Source organism: Crocodylus porosus, unplaced genomic scaffold (genome assembly GCF_001723895.1).
Source record: "Crocodylus porosus isolate Cpor-Errol unplaced genomic scaffold, CroPor_comp1, whole genome shotgun sequence".
Taxonomy (NCBI): domain Eukaryota; kingdom Metazoa; phylum Chordata; order Crocodylia; family Crocodylidae; genus Crocodylus; species Crocodylus porosus.
Window position 1 is genome coordinate 33,048,894 of NW_017728906.1, and position 17,843 is coordinate 33,066,736.

The following is a 17,843-nucleotide window of genomic DNA, read 5'->3' on the forward strand; positions in this document are numbered from 1 at the left end:
TTTTGGTCCAATCCTCCAATTTGTTGAGGTCACTCTGAATTGTAGCCCTACCTTACTGTGGAACTACTACTCGCCACCAGCTTGGTGTCACCCGCAAACTTGCTGAGGATCCACTCTATGCCATTTTTCAGGTCACTGATGAAGATATTGAACAAAATCAGCCCCAGGACCAACACCTGGGGCACTCCAATTGATACCAGCTGCCAACTAGACAACTAGCTATTGACTACTACCTTCTGAACCCAATAATCCAGCCAGTTTTCTATCCACCTTCTAGTCCATTTATCCAACCCATACATCCTCAGCTTGCTTGCGAGAATATTGTGGGAGACAACATGAAAAGTCCTGCTAAAGTCAAGGTATATTATATCCACTGTTCTCCCAACATCCACAGAGCCAGTCATCTCATCATAGAAAGCAATCAAATTGGTCAGGCATGACTTGCCATTGCTGACTGTTTCTAATCACCTTCTTTTCCTCCAAGTGCTTAGAAATGAATTTCTTGAGGACCTGCTTCATGATTTCTCCAGGGACTGAGTTGAGGCTCACCAGTATGTAGTTCCCTGGATTCACCTTCTTCCCTTTCTTGAAGAATGGTACTATGGATGCTTGCACCCCCCCCCCAAAAAACCAAACAAAAAAAAGCGCACTTTACTGGAAGAAGCTTCATGTTACTTCAGCCAGGTTCAGTAGTCTGGGAGCTGACCTTGCCTGTGAAGACTGAGGTGAAAAGGGCATTGAGTACTTCAGCTTTTCCAACCTCATCTGTCACTAGGCTGTCAGTAAAGGGACCCACACTTGCCCTGATCTTCCTCTTGTTGGTGACATACTTATAGAAACTCTTCTTGTTACCCTTGTTCTCCTGCAACTCCAATTGCACTTTGGCCTTCCTGATTTCATCCCTGCATGCCCAAGCAATCCTTCTATACTCCTCCCTAGTCATATGTTCAAGCTTCCACTTCTTGTAACCTTCCTTTTTGTGCTTTAACGCACTGAAGAGTACCTTATTAACCCAAACTGGTCTACTGCCATACTTGCTAGTCTTCCTGAGCACCAGGATGGTTCATCTTACCCTCAGTAAGATTTCTTTAAAGTACAGCCAGGTCTCCTAGACTCCTTTCCTCCTCAGACTGGCCTCTCAGGAGACCCTGCCCATCAGCTCCCTGAGTGAGTTGAAGTCTGCTTTTCTGAAGTCCAAAGTTCATACTTTGCTGCTCTTTTTCCATCCTTTCCTCAGGATCCTGAACTCAAATCACATTACTGTCACTGCTGCTCGAGTTGCCATCCACTTCTTCATTCCCCACCAATTCTTCCCCATCTGTGAGCAGCAGGTCAAAAAGAGCATGGCACCTGGTTTTCTTCTCCAACACTTGCTGCAGGAAGCTGTCCCCAACACTCTACAAAAGCATCCTAGATTGTCTGTGTGCTGCTGTGTTGTCCTCCCAGTGAGTGCCAGGCTGACTGAAATCCCCCATGAGAACCAGGGCTTGTGATCAGGAAACCTGCACTAGCTGTTTAAAGAAAGCCTCATCCACCTGGTCTCATGGTCTATAGCAGACACCAACCACAATGTCATCCTTTGTTGCTTTATCCTCTAACCCTAACCCAGAGGTTTTAGACAGCCCTGTCTCCAGTTTCATACTGGAACTCTGAGCAATCATATGGATTTTACATAAAGATCAGCTCCTCCTCTTCTCCCTTGCCTGTCCTTCCTGAATAGTTTCTACTTATCCATGACAGTGCTCCAGTCATGCAAGCTCCTACCAAGTCTCTGTTATTCCAATCACGTCATAGTTCTGTGACTGGACTTGCAATTTTTCCTGCTCGTTTCCCAGGCTCTACATACACAGGCACCTGAAGTGACTAGCTGATTGCCCTACTTTCTCAGAAAAAAAAAAAAAAAAAAGTGAGAAGGCCTCCTCTGTTGCCCCTTCCTGCTTGCTCATCCTCCAGGTCATTCACTTCCCCACTTACCCCAGGACTTTGATCTGCACTCCCAGCAAACCTAGTTTAAAGCCCTCCCTGCTAAGTTAGCAAGCCTGTCTTCGAAGATGCTCTTCCCTCTCTTCATCACGTGGAACCCATCTCTTCCTAGCAATCCTTATTGGAACAATATCCTGTGGTTGAACAAACCAAAGCCCTGCTGGAAACACCACCTGCACAGCCAAGCATTGACCTGCAAAATGCATCTGCTCTTGAAGAGAAAGATCAAGAAAAATACCACCTGAGCCCCCCATCACCTTCACCCTTACCTGCAGAGCCCAGTAGTCACTTCTGATCTACTCAGGGTCAAAAGTGAGCAATACCATTGGTGCACACATGGATGAGCAGCATGGGGTAGTAGTCTGAGGGCCAGATGAATCATAATAATCCTTCCATGACATCTAGGATCCAGGCAGGCAGCAAACCTCCCGAGACAACTTGGTCAGGCCAGTAGCTCAATGCCTCCATCCACTGCAGAAACCAAACAAACAGTCTCCAATCAACACCACCCATCATTTCTTCTTGGTGACAGTGGTGTTAAATCTTTCCAACCTTGGAGATGCCTGGCCTGTCCTCCTCCACCAATGGAACATGCTCCTACTCCTCTATTTCTAGGGCTCCATATCTGTTCTCCTGGCAAACTGCTGCAGGTAGAGATATAGATTTCTGCTTGCCACCAGAGATCACAAGCTTCCAGCTTCCACCTTCCCGGAAGTCCAAGTCCTCTTCCTTCTCTAGCACTGTCTTTGGCAGTCCTTACTGCATAGTCCTAGAGATCTCCTCCAACTTCAAATCAATGAAGTCCTCATGACACAGGATGCTTTGAAGCCTTGCCATCTCCTGTAGTAGCTGCCTTGCCTGCTCCCTGAGAGACACCACAAGGAGGTACTGCACTCCCCACCTGGCTGTCACTGGAAGGAAACTGCAAGTCAGTCTCCACAGCAGCAAGCCACGACCTGGGTGGAAGCCAGACAGTTAGCCATCCTCCCTGGACAGGTACCTCACAGGTGCGCACACAGGAAAAGCTGGCAGTAGCAGTGGCTTTGGCATGGAGACATCCTCCAGCCATTTCTTTGGTCTCTTAACCTACCATCTTTCTCTTCCTAGCCCTCTTGCAAGCAGACCTTGCCTAACAAACTCCACTGTTCACTGTTCCTTGGCCCTGAAAGTTTCTTTTTCCCATGGTTCCTCTCACCAAGCTTACAGTGAAGGAAGGCGAGAGAATTTCCAGGAAAACTCCCTCGTGGACTCCTCCTCACTTAGGACTCTAGTTAAGCAAAGGGCTTAAGTATTCACCTAACTCCTAAGTTTTGCTATTTACACTAAATATATGTAGGTTAGCTACTCTTAATCACAAAAAAGAAAAAGCTCACCTTAAAGGCTCCCCTTCAAAGGGGGGGAGCCAGCAAAGTGACCTGCAAACTGTTTTCCCTGTTCACTCACTCCATAGTGGCTCAGGGAGTCTTCTTTTATACCCTACTGGGCCTGGACTGGCTCCGCCCCCTTGTTAGGGCTTTTGTTAGGCACAGGTAGCAATCACCCAGGGATCACTCAGCTAACAGCACTCCCAGCTGCTCAGAGCACATGCTCAAAACACATACAGCCATAGGCAGCAGAAGGCTAGGGCTAACAGGGCCTAGCCACCCCAAACTGGGCCGGCAGCAGCAGCTGCAGCACCACCGCATTGCTGCACCCAGTGCCCCTGCCACGTGCTCCTGTGCCACCGTGTGCACAGCACCAGTGTATGCAGCCCTGGAATAGCTCTACAGGAGGGAGGAGCAGGGTCAGGTGAGTGCACTCCATGCCACCCAGCCCTCACAAATAATATTTTGTGGTGCTGCTTATATACACAGCCTACCAGATAAATACTCAGCAAACTGAACACACAGGCATCCCTGGCTCACTCACCTTCCCAGAACAGGATCTCGTGCCTGGTGCCATGCTCTTTTTCCCCTTCCCCCTCTTGCTCCCAGCAAACTGCTTGCAAACTGCTTTTCCTGTTTGCTGTCCCTGTCCACTCACTTTACACTGAGTTCTATCTTTACCAAGACACAATTTTATTTATTTATTTACTTATTTATTTACATACTTTAAGAAAATAGGCTTCTGATATGTTAAAGGAATTCTCAGACTCATACGTTCTGAGGATGACTTTCTTTGGTCATTTCCAGAGAAGGGCTTCTCTATCCACAAGTGTGCTGTGCTGGCTAATTTAAAGCTCATCCCAGTGTCTGTCTAGTCTATTTGTAAATGACTCAAGCAATAAAAAGAAGAACCACCTAAACATAGGGCTAGGGACAGATGTTAAAAAACCCTGGGCCTGAATTGATTCAATCTTTGCAGGTTAGTTTAACCTGACTAGGCTGAACTGGTTTGAAACTGGATAGACATTCTTTCTGTTCAGGCACATGCCTGCCGTGGCTCAAGCTAAAAGCCAGGGGATGCTAGAATAGTCCTCCTTTCCCTTCTGCAGAAAGCAGAGCTGCGAGGAGCGTAGCCAGGCCCTAGAAAGACCCTCTCATTAGGGAGGTCTGCCTGCATGGTTGCAGGCTTTTCCCCGCTGGCTGCTCAAGGGACAGGAGTGTTGCCAGACCCCGGCCCTGGGCTAGCACTCTGAGGCAAGGGTGTGTGTGCAGTGCATGCATCTGTTGACGATATGGAGCTTTTAGTTAGTTAGGGAGCACTTGAAAGGGCTGGATGGGTGCAAGTCGGCTGGCCAGATGACCTCCATCCACAGGTGTTGAAGGAATCAGCCAGTGTCATAGATGAGCCACTGGCACGGCTCTTTGAGCACTCGTGGTGCTCTGGCCAGGTCCCTGAGGACTGGAAAAGGGCCAGTGTGGTACCCATTTTTAAGAAGGGGAGAAGAGATGAGCCGGGTAACTTTAGGCCAGCCAGTCTTACCTCTATCCCTGGGAAAATACTGGAAAAAATCATCAAAGAGTATATTTTTGAAGGCTCAGGAAGGGAAACAATGCTGAAAGGAAACCAGAATGGGTTCATCACAGGTAGATCCTGCCTGACAAACCTTATAGTCTTTTATGGGCAGGTCATACTGCCTTGACACAGGAGCTGAGGCTGATGTCATCTACGTGGACTTTCGGAAGGCCTTAGACAGTTTTGCATAATATTTTCATAGGAAAGCTAAGAGGCTGAAGAGTGGATAACTACACAGTCAGGTGGGTGGCCAACTGGCTTAGGGATCACACCGAGACAGTGGTGGTGGACAGGTCGTTCTCAGCCTGAAAGGAGGTGAGCAGTGGGGGTCCCGCAGGGTCCGGTCCTTGGACCGGTGTTATTTAATATTTTCATCAGCCATTTGGACGAGGATGTGGAGAGCACCCTCTCCAAGTTCGCAGATGATACCAAATTATGGGGCAAGGTTAACACACCAGAGGGCAGGGAGCAGATACAGGCCGACCTGGACAGGTTGGATCAATGGGCAGAATGAAATAGGATGCAATTCAACAAAGATAAATGCAAGGTACTAGGGAGGAGGAATCCCCAGCACACCTACAGGCTGGGGGATGACCTCCTCAGAAATTCAGAGGCTGAGCGAGATCTTGGAGTCATAGTTGACTCCAAGATGAACATGAGCTGGCAGTGTATTGAGGCCATCAATAAGGCCAATCGCACCTTGTCGTGTATTAGCAGATGCATGACCAACAGATCAAGGGAGGTGATACTCCCCCTCTATGCAGCATTGGTCAGGCTGCAGCTGGAGTACTGTGTCCAGTTTTGGGTGCTGTGCTGCAAGAGGGACACGGAGAATCAGGAGGGGGTTCAGAGCTGGACCACTCACATGATTAATGGCCTCAGTGAAAGACCCTACAAGGGGATCTGGATCTCTTCAGCCTTCACAAGAGAATGTTGAGGGGAGACCTTGTAGCTACCTATAAGTTTATTAAGGGAGGGCGACAAGGAATTGGAGATGAGCTATTTACCAGAGCGCCCCAGGGAGTAACTAGGAATAATGGGTGCAAACTGGTTGAGAGTGTATTTAAGTTAGACATTAGGAAGACATTTTTTACAGTAAGGGTGGCCAGAATCTGGAATGGGCTTCCAAGAGAGGTAGTACTATCACCTAACTTGGAGGTCTTCAAGAGGAGGCTTGAGACCAGGTTAGGGTCATCTGACCTCAGTCCTCTTTCCTGCCAGGGGCAGAGGGTCAGACACGATGATCCATTGTGATCCCTTCTGACTCTACAATCTATGAATCTTTTCAGTCTCCCTCCCTGCTTCGTCATACTGTCTGCAGCCAGCAAACTGACAAGCGAGCAAGCTGTGGGGGGGAGGCTTTTCACTGAGTTTGGGGGTTATGATTTGACTCCCCAGGTACCTCTCCACTATTTACCTGCTACATTCATCCCCCTCCCCCTGCCCCAGCCTGTCTCTCACCCACCGACTCCTCAATTTACATCTTCACTGACTGCCTTTCTTGCATGCATACCAGTCTCTGACTTCTTTACTATTCATTCCATCCAGGAAGAGCACACACCAACTGCAGATGCTTTCTCAGCCTGACATTTTCAGTTGGTCTAATAAAAGATATCAGATTTACCCAAAGAACCTTGTCTGCCTATGTGCAAGTTGTTACATTTGCCTGGGATTGCAGAAGGGAGCTGCAGAACTGTAGGCAAGGTACCTCTCTCTGAATAAACAAGCTTTACTGTTCTATAAGTTTAACTCCTTGGTCTTTGGAGAACAACACAGGAGTAAGGAGAGCAAGGAAAGGAACCACAATGCTTCCCTCAGAGAAATCATGTTAAAGAGACTGCAGGATACATAACCCTTCTATCGGGTATTTATGGCATGAAAAAGGGCAGGGCTTAATTTCTCTGCTGTATCTCTTTTCAGATAATTAAACCAATTTAAGCCCAAATTTGAAACCTGGAAAACCGAATACAACCTCCCTGGACACCTTTGGTAGGTAGAAATTCTTCATTCACATGCACTCCAAAACTGCACACAAAGGAAGAAGACTTTATTATAGAAAAGGAAACACAGCCATAATTTGGGGTGGAAACCTCAAAATAATTTATTTGCAAACAAAGAGTGAAATACCTTTTCCAGTACCTGTGGCAGTAGTCTGTTAACACGCAATAGTCCACTGCCATTTCCAATGCCATATACCATTTCACACATCCACCAAACCCAATGCTCTGTTTAATTCAGTAAACAAAAATAGGCCTCTTGTTTCTTTGCAGATCTGTCTCCAGTTCCAAGTGAGCTCCTATATGGAGGCTTCAGCTCGGTCTTATTAAGGAAATGGGAAGGCAGAAACACCAAACAAGCTCAGCTTGATCTACTGCTGTTGTCTGCATTGGCTCTCACCACAAAAACTGCCACCCGCCTTATTTCACAAGACAAAAATCACCACTAGAGAAAAATTCTCCGTCAGTATAATCCAAGCTACTTGGAATTAATTTCCTCACCAGAAAATAAAATCATTTCCCCCTCCTCAAGCCTCTTGGCTTGAGAAGTCCCCAAATTAAAAATATGTTGATTCTTCAGATATCACTGAAAGATTGTGGGCATGTAGCAAATGAAGCTGTGATAAAACATTTCCTTTTCACCAGCAAAGGGAAAAGAGAGTTCTTTCCTGTTTGGATCTTCTGGCTAGAGGACTTCCACATATATTTCTAAATTCACCCCTGCTGCTTGCTTACCTTCTGGATACACATGGCAAAACTGAGTTTACTGAGCTCCATGGAGGTTCACTCAGGTTGAATTTGGACCACTACCTCACGTGAAATCGAAATCTTCCCTACAGCATCAATAAACTGTAAAGAAATAAAACATGTCAAAAGGCAAATATTCTTAAAGCATAAAAGACAAAAAGGGGAGAGTAATTTAAATGAGAAGGACATTTACACTGTAAACCTAATGGGTTCTTAATAGAAAGGGTTTTAAGTTTTCCATGGAGCATCAGCAAATCTTTAGATCTGGTTTCAAAGTGGAACAAATGTAATTAGATACATCTGCCTTTGGAATAATCACAGCTTTAAAATATATTGTATCATTGTGCATCTGATTTTTTAAATGTACTTGGAAAAAAGAACAATGCAATCGAAGTCTAAGACCAGAAGTTGCCCCACATGGAGTGTCCCCATAGGCACAGGTTCAGAATAGACAGCCACATCTTTCCCACAAATATTAGGAAGGCATTTCTGGAAGTGAGTTATGTACCACCACCACATACTTCCCCTTCAGCAGTGGGACCAGGAAATACTGCAAGAATAACCGCGTAAGACAGCAAATTCAGAAGAATTCTATAGCCAAGTAAAATAAAACAAGAGGAGAACTAGGCTGTGGCTCTGCGTTGGTGTACACTCACATATGGCAGTCACCACAAGAAGCCTAGGAACTCTGCCAAAGTCTATGATGTGGTGGTAGTTCAGATGAGACAGTGCATCAGACATAACACAGGACCTTGCATTGTCCTAGAACAAGAGCAACACCTCATATGACCACTCCAGCCAGCACTCAAGTTCTGCCTGACCATTCTCTTTTTAGGATGCAGAGCACTTACAGCCATGCAAGTCAATCTCCCCTCACTTGTTCAAAGCACACATTCAGTCCCACACGAGTCCTATTTTATGAGGCACTTGATGGTGCATAGGCTTGTAGTGCAGATGGGAATTTTCCCTAAAAATTGCCATATTCTAGCTCCCTTCTGTGCAGGAACTCAGAAAGCTCCTACTATCCCCACCACCCCTTTGGCAGGTAAGGCATTATTTATCAATGCAGCTGAAAACTTAATGGAGTCTCTCATCCCTTTGTATTTAAGCTAACTTTTCCCTGTGCACCCGACAATGGCAGTGGCGCTGATTGTTGTTGTTGCTGCTCTTGCTGTTTTTTTTATTTTAAGCTATGAAGCCCAAAGTTTGTACAAATTTTAAAGTAAACATATCTGGTCAAAACTGAATCTTTTGGTCAACACTAAACACTGTAAACACCATGTAAGGGCACAGACAGACCCAACAATCATATCAATTGCAGAGGATAGCCAGCACAGTCTGTTAGAATGCAACTGCTGGGTGCATCTACGTGCACTTTCATACTCATTAGCCTATTTTAATGTGCATTAAAGTGTCACTAAAAGCATACTTTTTAGTTAATGTGCATTAACCTAGTACACATTTTCCTAGTACCTCACAGTGGAGGTACCAGATTTCATGCACATGTAGATGTGTTGTCTGCTATGTCTATAGCAATTCTAAAGAAATACAGGCATAACAAAACTGCTTCAACTCAAACTCTGCTTCATTCAGAGTCAATCAGAGTGATTTCACTCACTTGCAAGGGTGGATCCAGGGGTTAGGTGTTGTGACTTTGCAGTTGCACCCCTGCTTCACCTGCGCCCTGCATGCACAGTAAAATCCCACAGCTCACTGGCACTTTAGCACAGTTCCTGGTAGGAATTCTGCATGTGCTGGGGGCTGCATGAGCTCACCACTGGTTGGTGTAGGCTCTGCCCAGAGTCCTTGCTGCTCTTTGCTTTTCCCCTCCCCATTCCACTGAATTCATGCCCATCAGAGGAAAAGAGTGGAGGAGCAGCCAGCAACACGTATCCCCTGCTTTTTCTCAGGTCTGTGCTACCTGCAGCTGCTCAACCCATCTCTTCCATTTCCTGTCACTGTATTCACCCAGGTCAGGAGGAAGGGGAGGAGGTTAGAAGGAACAAAGAACAGCAGGCTCTAGAGATGCTTGAAAGAAGGGACTCTGGGCAACCCTGTGGTGAGCTCAGACCACATTCAGAGCTCCAACAGGAGTTCCTGAACGCTCTCCGGCATCCAGAATTGCAGCAAGGGGCTGCGTCCACATCCCTTTTAGCTGTGAGGCACATGTGTAATGTGCTTTCCACTGCATATGTGCACCACCCCCAAAGGGGATGTGGCCACACTCCATTGCCACCATCCTGGATCCACCCCATGCTCACCTGGATCATAATAGTTGGATCATAACATCTGCTGCACATTCCTAGGCAGCAGCCCCCTCTCCTGCTTTAAACCAGCTGAAACATACATTTGTCCATCTGTTTGTCTGCTGATGAATTTGAACCAATGGAATGGGGAAGAATTTTGTTGCTATGACATAGACTAGGAGTCAGAAGAATAAAGTTCTGCTTACAGTTGGTCAAGTGCAGCAGAGCCAAAACATGGTAGTACAAGGGCTAAAGCATCTTGCTGTAGCTGCAGTTTGAGCCCTACGCTAGGGGCTGTGTACCATAGGTTATTCCCCATCAGTCCAGTTGCAAGGTGGTACCTGATCATTCAGAGTGGAGAAGAAAAGATGGCATCGTGTTTGCTTTTGGCTACAGACTAGTGTATCCTAATTATGGTAGTCCAATGGCCTGTCAGGCTTGGACAGATTCTTGGCTTTCAATCATGATAAAACCATTGTTTTCAATAGTCCTTGGAATTCCACACCACTGTTTGCTTGAAAGACTTTGACTTTTTAATTCTTTCTCAGTGAATGCCACCCATATTCAGAGCGAGTAAGTGGGGTTTTATTGAGGCATAGGCCATGTGCCAGCCCTACCTTAAGGCATCACTTTCTCACCTTGAAATTGCTGCAAATGGTATCTTTATGCTTATAAAAATGCAGCTCATTTCACCTGGTCCTCACTGGGTGCCCTGAAAGCAATTACTGTGCTATTTATTTTTCCTTTTTGCTGATTTGAAAGTGTTTTGTGGAAATCCAAAATGCTACGTTGGTTTATGTAGCTGGGCCCAGTTATTCAATATGTATACATCTGATGAGTTTGCACCAGCAAAAATATGCTTGGCTCACATACCATTATGAAACTTGATAAAAATTGCTGAGGCATATGTATGCCAATAAAGGCTGCAGAACATTTCTCAAGGTTTTAAAGGTATTTCAAAACAACAAATTTCATTAGTATAGATTTCTAACTGACAACTAATTTTTTTAAAGATTGAATAAAGGAAGCTTGTTCTTCAGAAACCAAGGTTGAAACAAGTACAGCTGTGCTTCTCACTATCAATGTTAAAGGGATGTCCTTGCCTCCTTTTGAGAGCTCCCAAGGAAATGGTTTGTATAAAAAAAAAAGTGGGCTGGATTTAGGGATATGACATTTACAAATTTCAGCTGAAGTTTTTTGCTATAATCTTTATCCAACCAGTCTTTTGAGAGACAAAGGTCTAACCTAGAGTCTTGTCTGATAAAAATAATCCTTTAAAGACATGAAGACAGATCTAAGGAGTTAAAAGCATGACAACTACTATGTCAACTTGTGATGTAGTCATGCTACCTTCATAATCAGATGGGATACTCTTAGACCTGTCTTCCACAATTTTTTCTCTGCACATCTTTGTTATATTATAATAATATAATTATATAGATATAAATATGTTTTATGAAGTGTTGAAAACAGTGGTATGTAACTTTCAGTTTAATTACTATAATTTATCTTCATTCAAATAAAGTATCACAGCTACAAAAAACTAGTTTTGTTTTTCAAACAGACAAATATATATATAGAGGAAGCACTGTCTTCATTAAAACATCAGACTAGGAATAAGAGTCCTCACCTATGCAGACTTCATAACACCTTGGGTCAGTCAACTTAATCATTCAATGTCTCTGATCCTGCTCATATAATGGAGACAGTAGAGTCTCAACTAACATATGTTTTGATGATTTCATAGATTTCATAGACATCAGAGCTGGAAGGGACCTTGGAAGATCATCGAGTCCAGCCCCCCGCCCGAAGGGCAGGAGGTCATCTAGGGTTAAAGAATCCCAGCAAGATAAGCATCCAAATTTTACTTAAAAGAGGAAGTAAGACTTAAGAGTAGGTGCTTGCACCACCTCTGGAGGGAGTCTGTTCCAGGCCTTGGGGGCTTGGACAGTAAAGATGTTTTTCATCACATCCAGCCTAAAACCATCTTCCAGGAATTTGTGACCGTTGGACCTTGTCATCCCCTGGGGTGCTCTGGTGAACGGGTGTTTCCCCCAGATCCTGATGCACACCCCTTATGTACTTATAGGATGCCATCATGTCACCCCTGAGCCTGCGCTTCTCCAGGCTGAAGAGTCCCAGAGCTCGTAGCCTGTCTTCATAAGGCCTGTTCTGTTGCCCTCTGATCATGCATGTGGCTCTCCTCTGGACTCTTTCAAGAGGATTAGTTATTAATATTTATCTAGTGGTCAAATACTACAGTGAAGGAAGCCACATGAGCAGATGATGTAAAAATCACTTAAGTGGATCCAGCATGTCCTGTTCTATGTTGCTGTATGCAATGTGTGTGTCATAAAGGGCCTACATCCCAACTAATAAGTTTTCTTCTCCCATGTACTTTCCTGTCTTTCGTGCCAAAATAGTAGAATTATTAACTGGGCATAATGCTGAATGCTAAAGGGGACAACATTTGATTCAACACATGCCAATACCAAGTCTCAGAAATAAAAATGCAAAGTCTCAGAACTTTTGAGTCCAAAGAGGTAGGTTCCCAAAAGTACAAATTGCAGTTAGGTGCAAAATCCCCTTTAAGAGTCATTAAGAATTAAGCATTTAAGTACAATGTGTTCCCTTTAAAATCTCTCGGGGGGGGGGGAGGGGGAAGGGTGTTGCATTTTTGAAGAAAAAGAGACTATTACCAGACCACCTGCCGTTATTTATTATTACACTTAAGCATTCAGAAAAGACCAGTGTGTTAACACCCACAAATCCATTCACTAGTCATCACTGTAAGTTCCACTATTTGGAGAACACACCTCAATTATTTTTGGGTAAAATCTTGGAAAGTACAGTATCAAAGGAGTGAAGTTTAAACAAATTTTACAAAAAGGGAAAAGATCAGGCTGTTAACTTTGGGTTTTGCACATTGCAACTTCATTACATCAGAGAACTGAGATACTGTGAATATATCTAAGTGTTGACCTCATTGCAGTTTCCAGTATTGGAGGCAATAAATATCTCACTGCAATAATAAACACAGAGGCCACTAGTATTTATGAACTGTAGAAGACATTGACGCCAAATATGCTGTGAAAACCAAAATGGGATTAATGATATTTTATTGGAAGTTAAACAAGAACAGAAATGTCACAAAAAAGTTTCTTTTTCCTAAACTGGTTATTGTTATGTGGAGTAATTTATAAGTTTAGTAAGGGCACTTGGAATAAAGCATTCTTATTAACTGATTGTTGGATTAGCTTTTCACTGGGTTTGGGGGTTATGATCGGAAAAAAATCAAAAAATGATTGTAAGAGTTCAACATGTTGTGATTAGCAGATACTACAGGTGTATTGCTAGTAAACTTTTTATTATTTGATCTATAATATACCAAAGTTAAGAGTGCCATAGAAAACTCATCTTGAGATGGGCTCCATGCTGTATTTTTGAACATTTTCATTATGACATTGTCTTTAAGTATGTGATGACATACCAGGATTGCCAACTGTCCATAAATGTATTGACAGTGTATAAAAAGGGCTAAACACACTTGTTCATAAAGTCTGAGGAAAATAGAGCTGTAAATGTGAGTTTGATTGAAGGCCCATCATTGGAATAAGGCTGGACAGAAGAAGTGTTAAAGGACAAACAGCAGAGCAGCAGCGCTTTGCGTCTGAGCAGGAGTGCCGCAGCCTTCAGGGAGCTCTGTCAGGGCTTTGTAGTCCAGGGGAGCCTCAGTAGTTAACCCGAGCCCCTGACGTGCTACTGCTGTGTTTGCCTTTGTTGCCTGTAATGGGTGTATGCCTCCACGGTAGGTAGGGCTATGTGGTCCCAGGCAGTCTGAGGCACTAGGTAATACAGAGAGAGTGGGGTGGTATGAGTGGGATGGAGCTGTAGGGATGGAAATATTGTTTTTAAAATTATTTGTTTAACCTCCTCTCATTATATTGACAAAATGGTTAACCAATAATACAGCAGCTTGGACACAACTCCTGCTGGGAGCTGCTCCCAGGGCCCTTTGCAGGGGGGAGGGCAAAGGAAGAGGAGGAGGTGGCAAGCTCAAGCAGACAACAGAGCCTACATGAAACCCCATGGTGGGAGGGAGAAAGCACCATTAAACCGGCAGCTAATCACTTAAGTGATGAGTCATTATGCTGCTCCCTGTTTTCCTCTTAGGCTATGGGTACTAGTGCCCCTCACCACTCTCACCTTGTATAGTGCCCTTTAACCCAAACCCACCAAATAGCCACATTATAAGCCCATTAACCCTGCCCACAAATATCAAGGCCCCGAAGGTGGAGTTTTTGTCTAGCACAGCGCTGCAGAAAGTCCAGGATTTACCTGAGCTAAAAGCCACAAGCCGAGGCAGCGCATCAACACTTGATATCAGCCAACCTATACTACTCCTCCTATCTCCATTGTTCAGAATCAGAACCAAGCACAGAAAGAGAGAGAAAAATTGGGCAGACTGCATCCCAGGTAGGCTAAAGAAGAACTCTTCTAGGAACCACACTTTCTGCTTGTTATGTGAACAGGAAGGAGCTTAGACTAGTTAAGAGCAACCCTGAGATCTACTCCAAAGAGAAACATAGGTATAGCTTCACACTTCTGCCTTTCCTTCACAGGAGGTCCATTAGGAATATTCTGGCTCATAATTTGTTTTGTGGATAGGTGTCAGAAGGAGTGTAGGTAAAGCTACTAAGTCCATCAAGAACCTATTTGTGTGCCTTTAAATAAATAATAAACCATGACCTTGCTTTGATGGAATACCCAATTCTTATTTGCTTCCTGTTCACATTTGCATGATCCAAGTATTTTTTTTCCATAAAAGCATTCAGAGAAAAAAAATGAGTGTCATGGATACTCATGAGAATATGTATTTGCACAAGTATTCAGGCCAGAATTGTTCATGTGATATCTTAAAAGCTCACTGTGGGTTTGGGAGTCATCCAACCAAAAATAAGAAACCATGCCAAGCGACTCACGTGATCAATCACATAGAAGATATAGCAAAGTGTAAATAGCAAACACTCAAAGCAATGGTTGTAACAAATAGCTCACAAGTGAATCACAGGCATATGTTGCTGTTCAAATTTTAAATATGGAATCAAAGAAAGATAGGCCTGGAAAGGACCTCAAAGGTACATCTAGTCCAGCTCCCTGCTTTCTGCCTAATCCATGGCAGAAAATGTTTGTCACTTAATTAAAACAAAATCTGCCCAAGGATCATTATTGCAGAGAGGATAAAATTGATTCCAGTCTTAAAAGGGCAAGTATCATGTACCATGATGAGATCCACTGAAGCCCCTTCTTCACGCTGGCCTTCTGCTGCAGTGTGAACTTTAATCTGATATAGATTGGTGTTGAATAAATTGTAACTATGCTGTTGCACACCAGTTCTTTGGTAAACATCAGTAAAATATTCAAATCAGTAAATGGAAAAACACAAAAAGAGTAAGAGTTATTTTCGGGTATCCCTGAAGGACATAAAGAACCACCTCGCCTCACCTTCCCTTATCTTCCAAAGCAAAGTGAATGGTGGGAGCATTTTCACAGCAAGATTGGATGTGGCCAAAATGCACTACTGTCTCAGCCACTGTAAGAGCTCCAGGAGAAGGAATTACAGACCATACATCTTTCAGCAGTCTTGGCTCAGCTCTACATAAAGATAACTCCATGTTTATGATGGCACAAAGCCCAAGCAAGCAGACATCCATGTCCCTTGTTGCAGCACAAATGCCCAAAGTTGTGGGCATGACAATAGGCGGTAAAAATTTGTTTTTTGTAGCAGATGTCTGTTTGCTTTACAGTGGGAGAGCATGGGCCACCCCAGGTTGGTGATCCTAGAGTTTCCAGGGCCCAGTCCTCCACATCCTGGGAATTCCCCCACTGGATCAGGTCCCTGAAGGCCAGAAGTGCCAGCCCGAGGTTCCCTCCTTGCAGAAGCATGCTCTGGCAACCTTTGAGCAAGGAATTCCTCAGGCATGCTGCCACACCCCAGTTCAGGACAATGAGCAAGTCTGTATCACCCAGTGAACCGCGTCAGCTGTGTCAGGGCCCATCCTAGCACAGCTGATCCCACTCTGAGGACAATGTCTTGTTTATTGCCTAAGTTGCTTTAAGCTCAAACAAACCTCGGCGACCCTGATAACTGAGGAATACAACCCTCTCTTAGATGCAATGATAGTGCCCCAGATCATCTAAGCCGTTAGCCTCTAATTTTTAAGCCACCTTCTCTATATCTGTGAAAGGAACTGGACCTCATGAACCTTCAACACCCTGCCCATTATGAAACATTTAAAATCATTACATTTTTTAATTTTTGGAAATGTGTCTGAAAATGCTTGGAAAGCACAGCACGTAATCTTTTTTTTTTTTTTTTTTTGCAATTTCTCTCAATTCAACACTAGAGCAACAGAATTTCAGAAACACATTTTTGCCTTGAAAGCAAGCAAGGGAAATTACAAAGCCATAATTTCCCCCTTTTTTTGGAAATTATAAACACCTGAAAACAGGGCCCTGTAATGAAAGCTCCTCCTGAACTGTTTTTATAGTAACTATAGTGCAGCTACCACAACAGTATAATACAGCAGCTAGATAATTGCAGTTATTATACCATTACAAATATTTACCACATTGTGGGCAATGAAAATTGCTATCTTGACTGATCCTGACTTTCCAAGTGGAAAATAAATGCCTTTTACTCTTTGACAATTTGTTGAATAAAAATTTCAAGCAGCATCATATTTATTTTTGGTTCAGAAAGCATAAAGTGGCTAACACACAGCATTTTTTCATGCCTGACCTCTTGTGTTTCCTAAAATTGGAGCATAATCAAAACAAGTTTCTGTAAGTTTCCATTGACTTCAATGAGTGCAGGATTGGATTCATTTTCCAGGCTGCTAGGGGCATGGCTTCACTGCAGAGTTAACCCTGGATTTTTCCTTTGTTTTAGCCATAGCCCCCAAGCATGAAGGTGCGCACACACACATGCAAAAACTTTCTCCTGACTGTGTGTGTGCTTTAAGCCTGGATTTGCTTACTCAGCTGGAAATATAGAATGGATGCTGGATTTTGCTCTAGACTGTGAGCTGACCTTAATCTTCAGCAAGAAGAATCCAAGACACAGAATCATGATAGTCTTTTGGTGCCTTCCCCCACTTCTCCAGAAGCTCTACTTCTCATGCCTTTCTACCTACTCCTTTGTTTTGCACTAGAAATCACCTACCAAAGGGCATTTAAACTCCACATGGCCTGTGTCATTCCTACGCAATACTAAACAGAATGTAAAGGCAGATATAAGAACTGTACTGACTGGGAAGGTGGAAGGCGTGCCACATTTCAAGCTGTTCCATTGTAACCGTTTCATATGCCTATTCTTTTGGAACAGGGACTCGAACCAGCCCCACACTCACCAAGGTGATGACCACTGGGGCACTTCATAGCCTGCAAAATTCTGGGCCATCCTGGTGGCCAGCAGCGAGCCCATGGGCAGGAAGCACACTCCCCTGCATGCTTCCCTCCCAGGTAGAACAAGGAAGCAGCAGGAGACACACACTCTGCCTGCTCTCCCCCGGGCAGACCTAGAAGCAGGAAACAGGCATCCCCTGATAGTTAGCACCCCTGACTCTACACCTTGTGCTGCATGACCCCTACCACATCACAAGCCTCTTCCCCCCCACCATGCAGCAGCATCCCCACAACTAGTCATCACCTCCATCCCTGCCCACTGCACCATGTGCAGTGGCTCCTGCCATGCTGCCTGCCTCCTGCCCCTGCCACGTAGCATGGGCACCAACCTTGCTGCACCACGCTGGTATTCCCATTCCACACAGAGTCCCCAGATCCCTCAATTTCCCCAACTGCAGGCTCATGGCTGTGCTGTTCCAACGGACCCCCTCCCCAGTGGTGGAGGCAGAAGCTGAAGGAAGGGGGA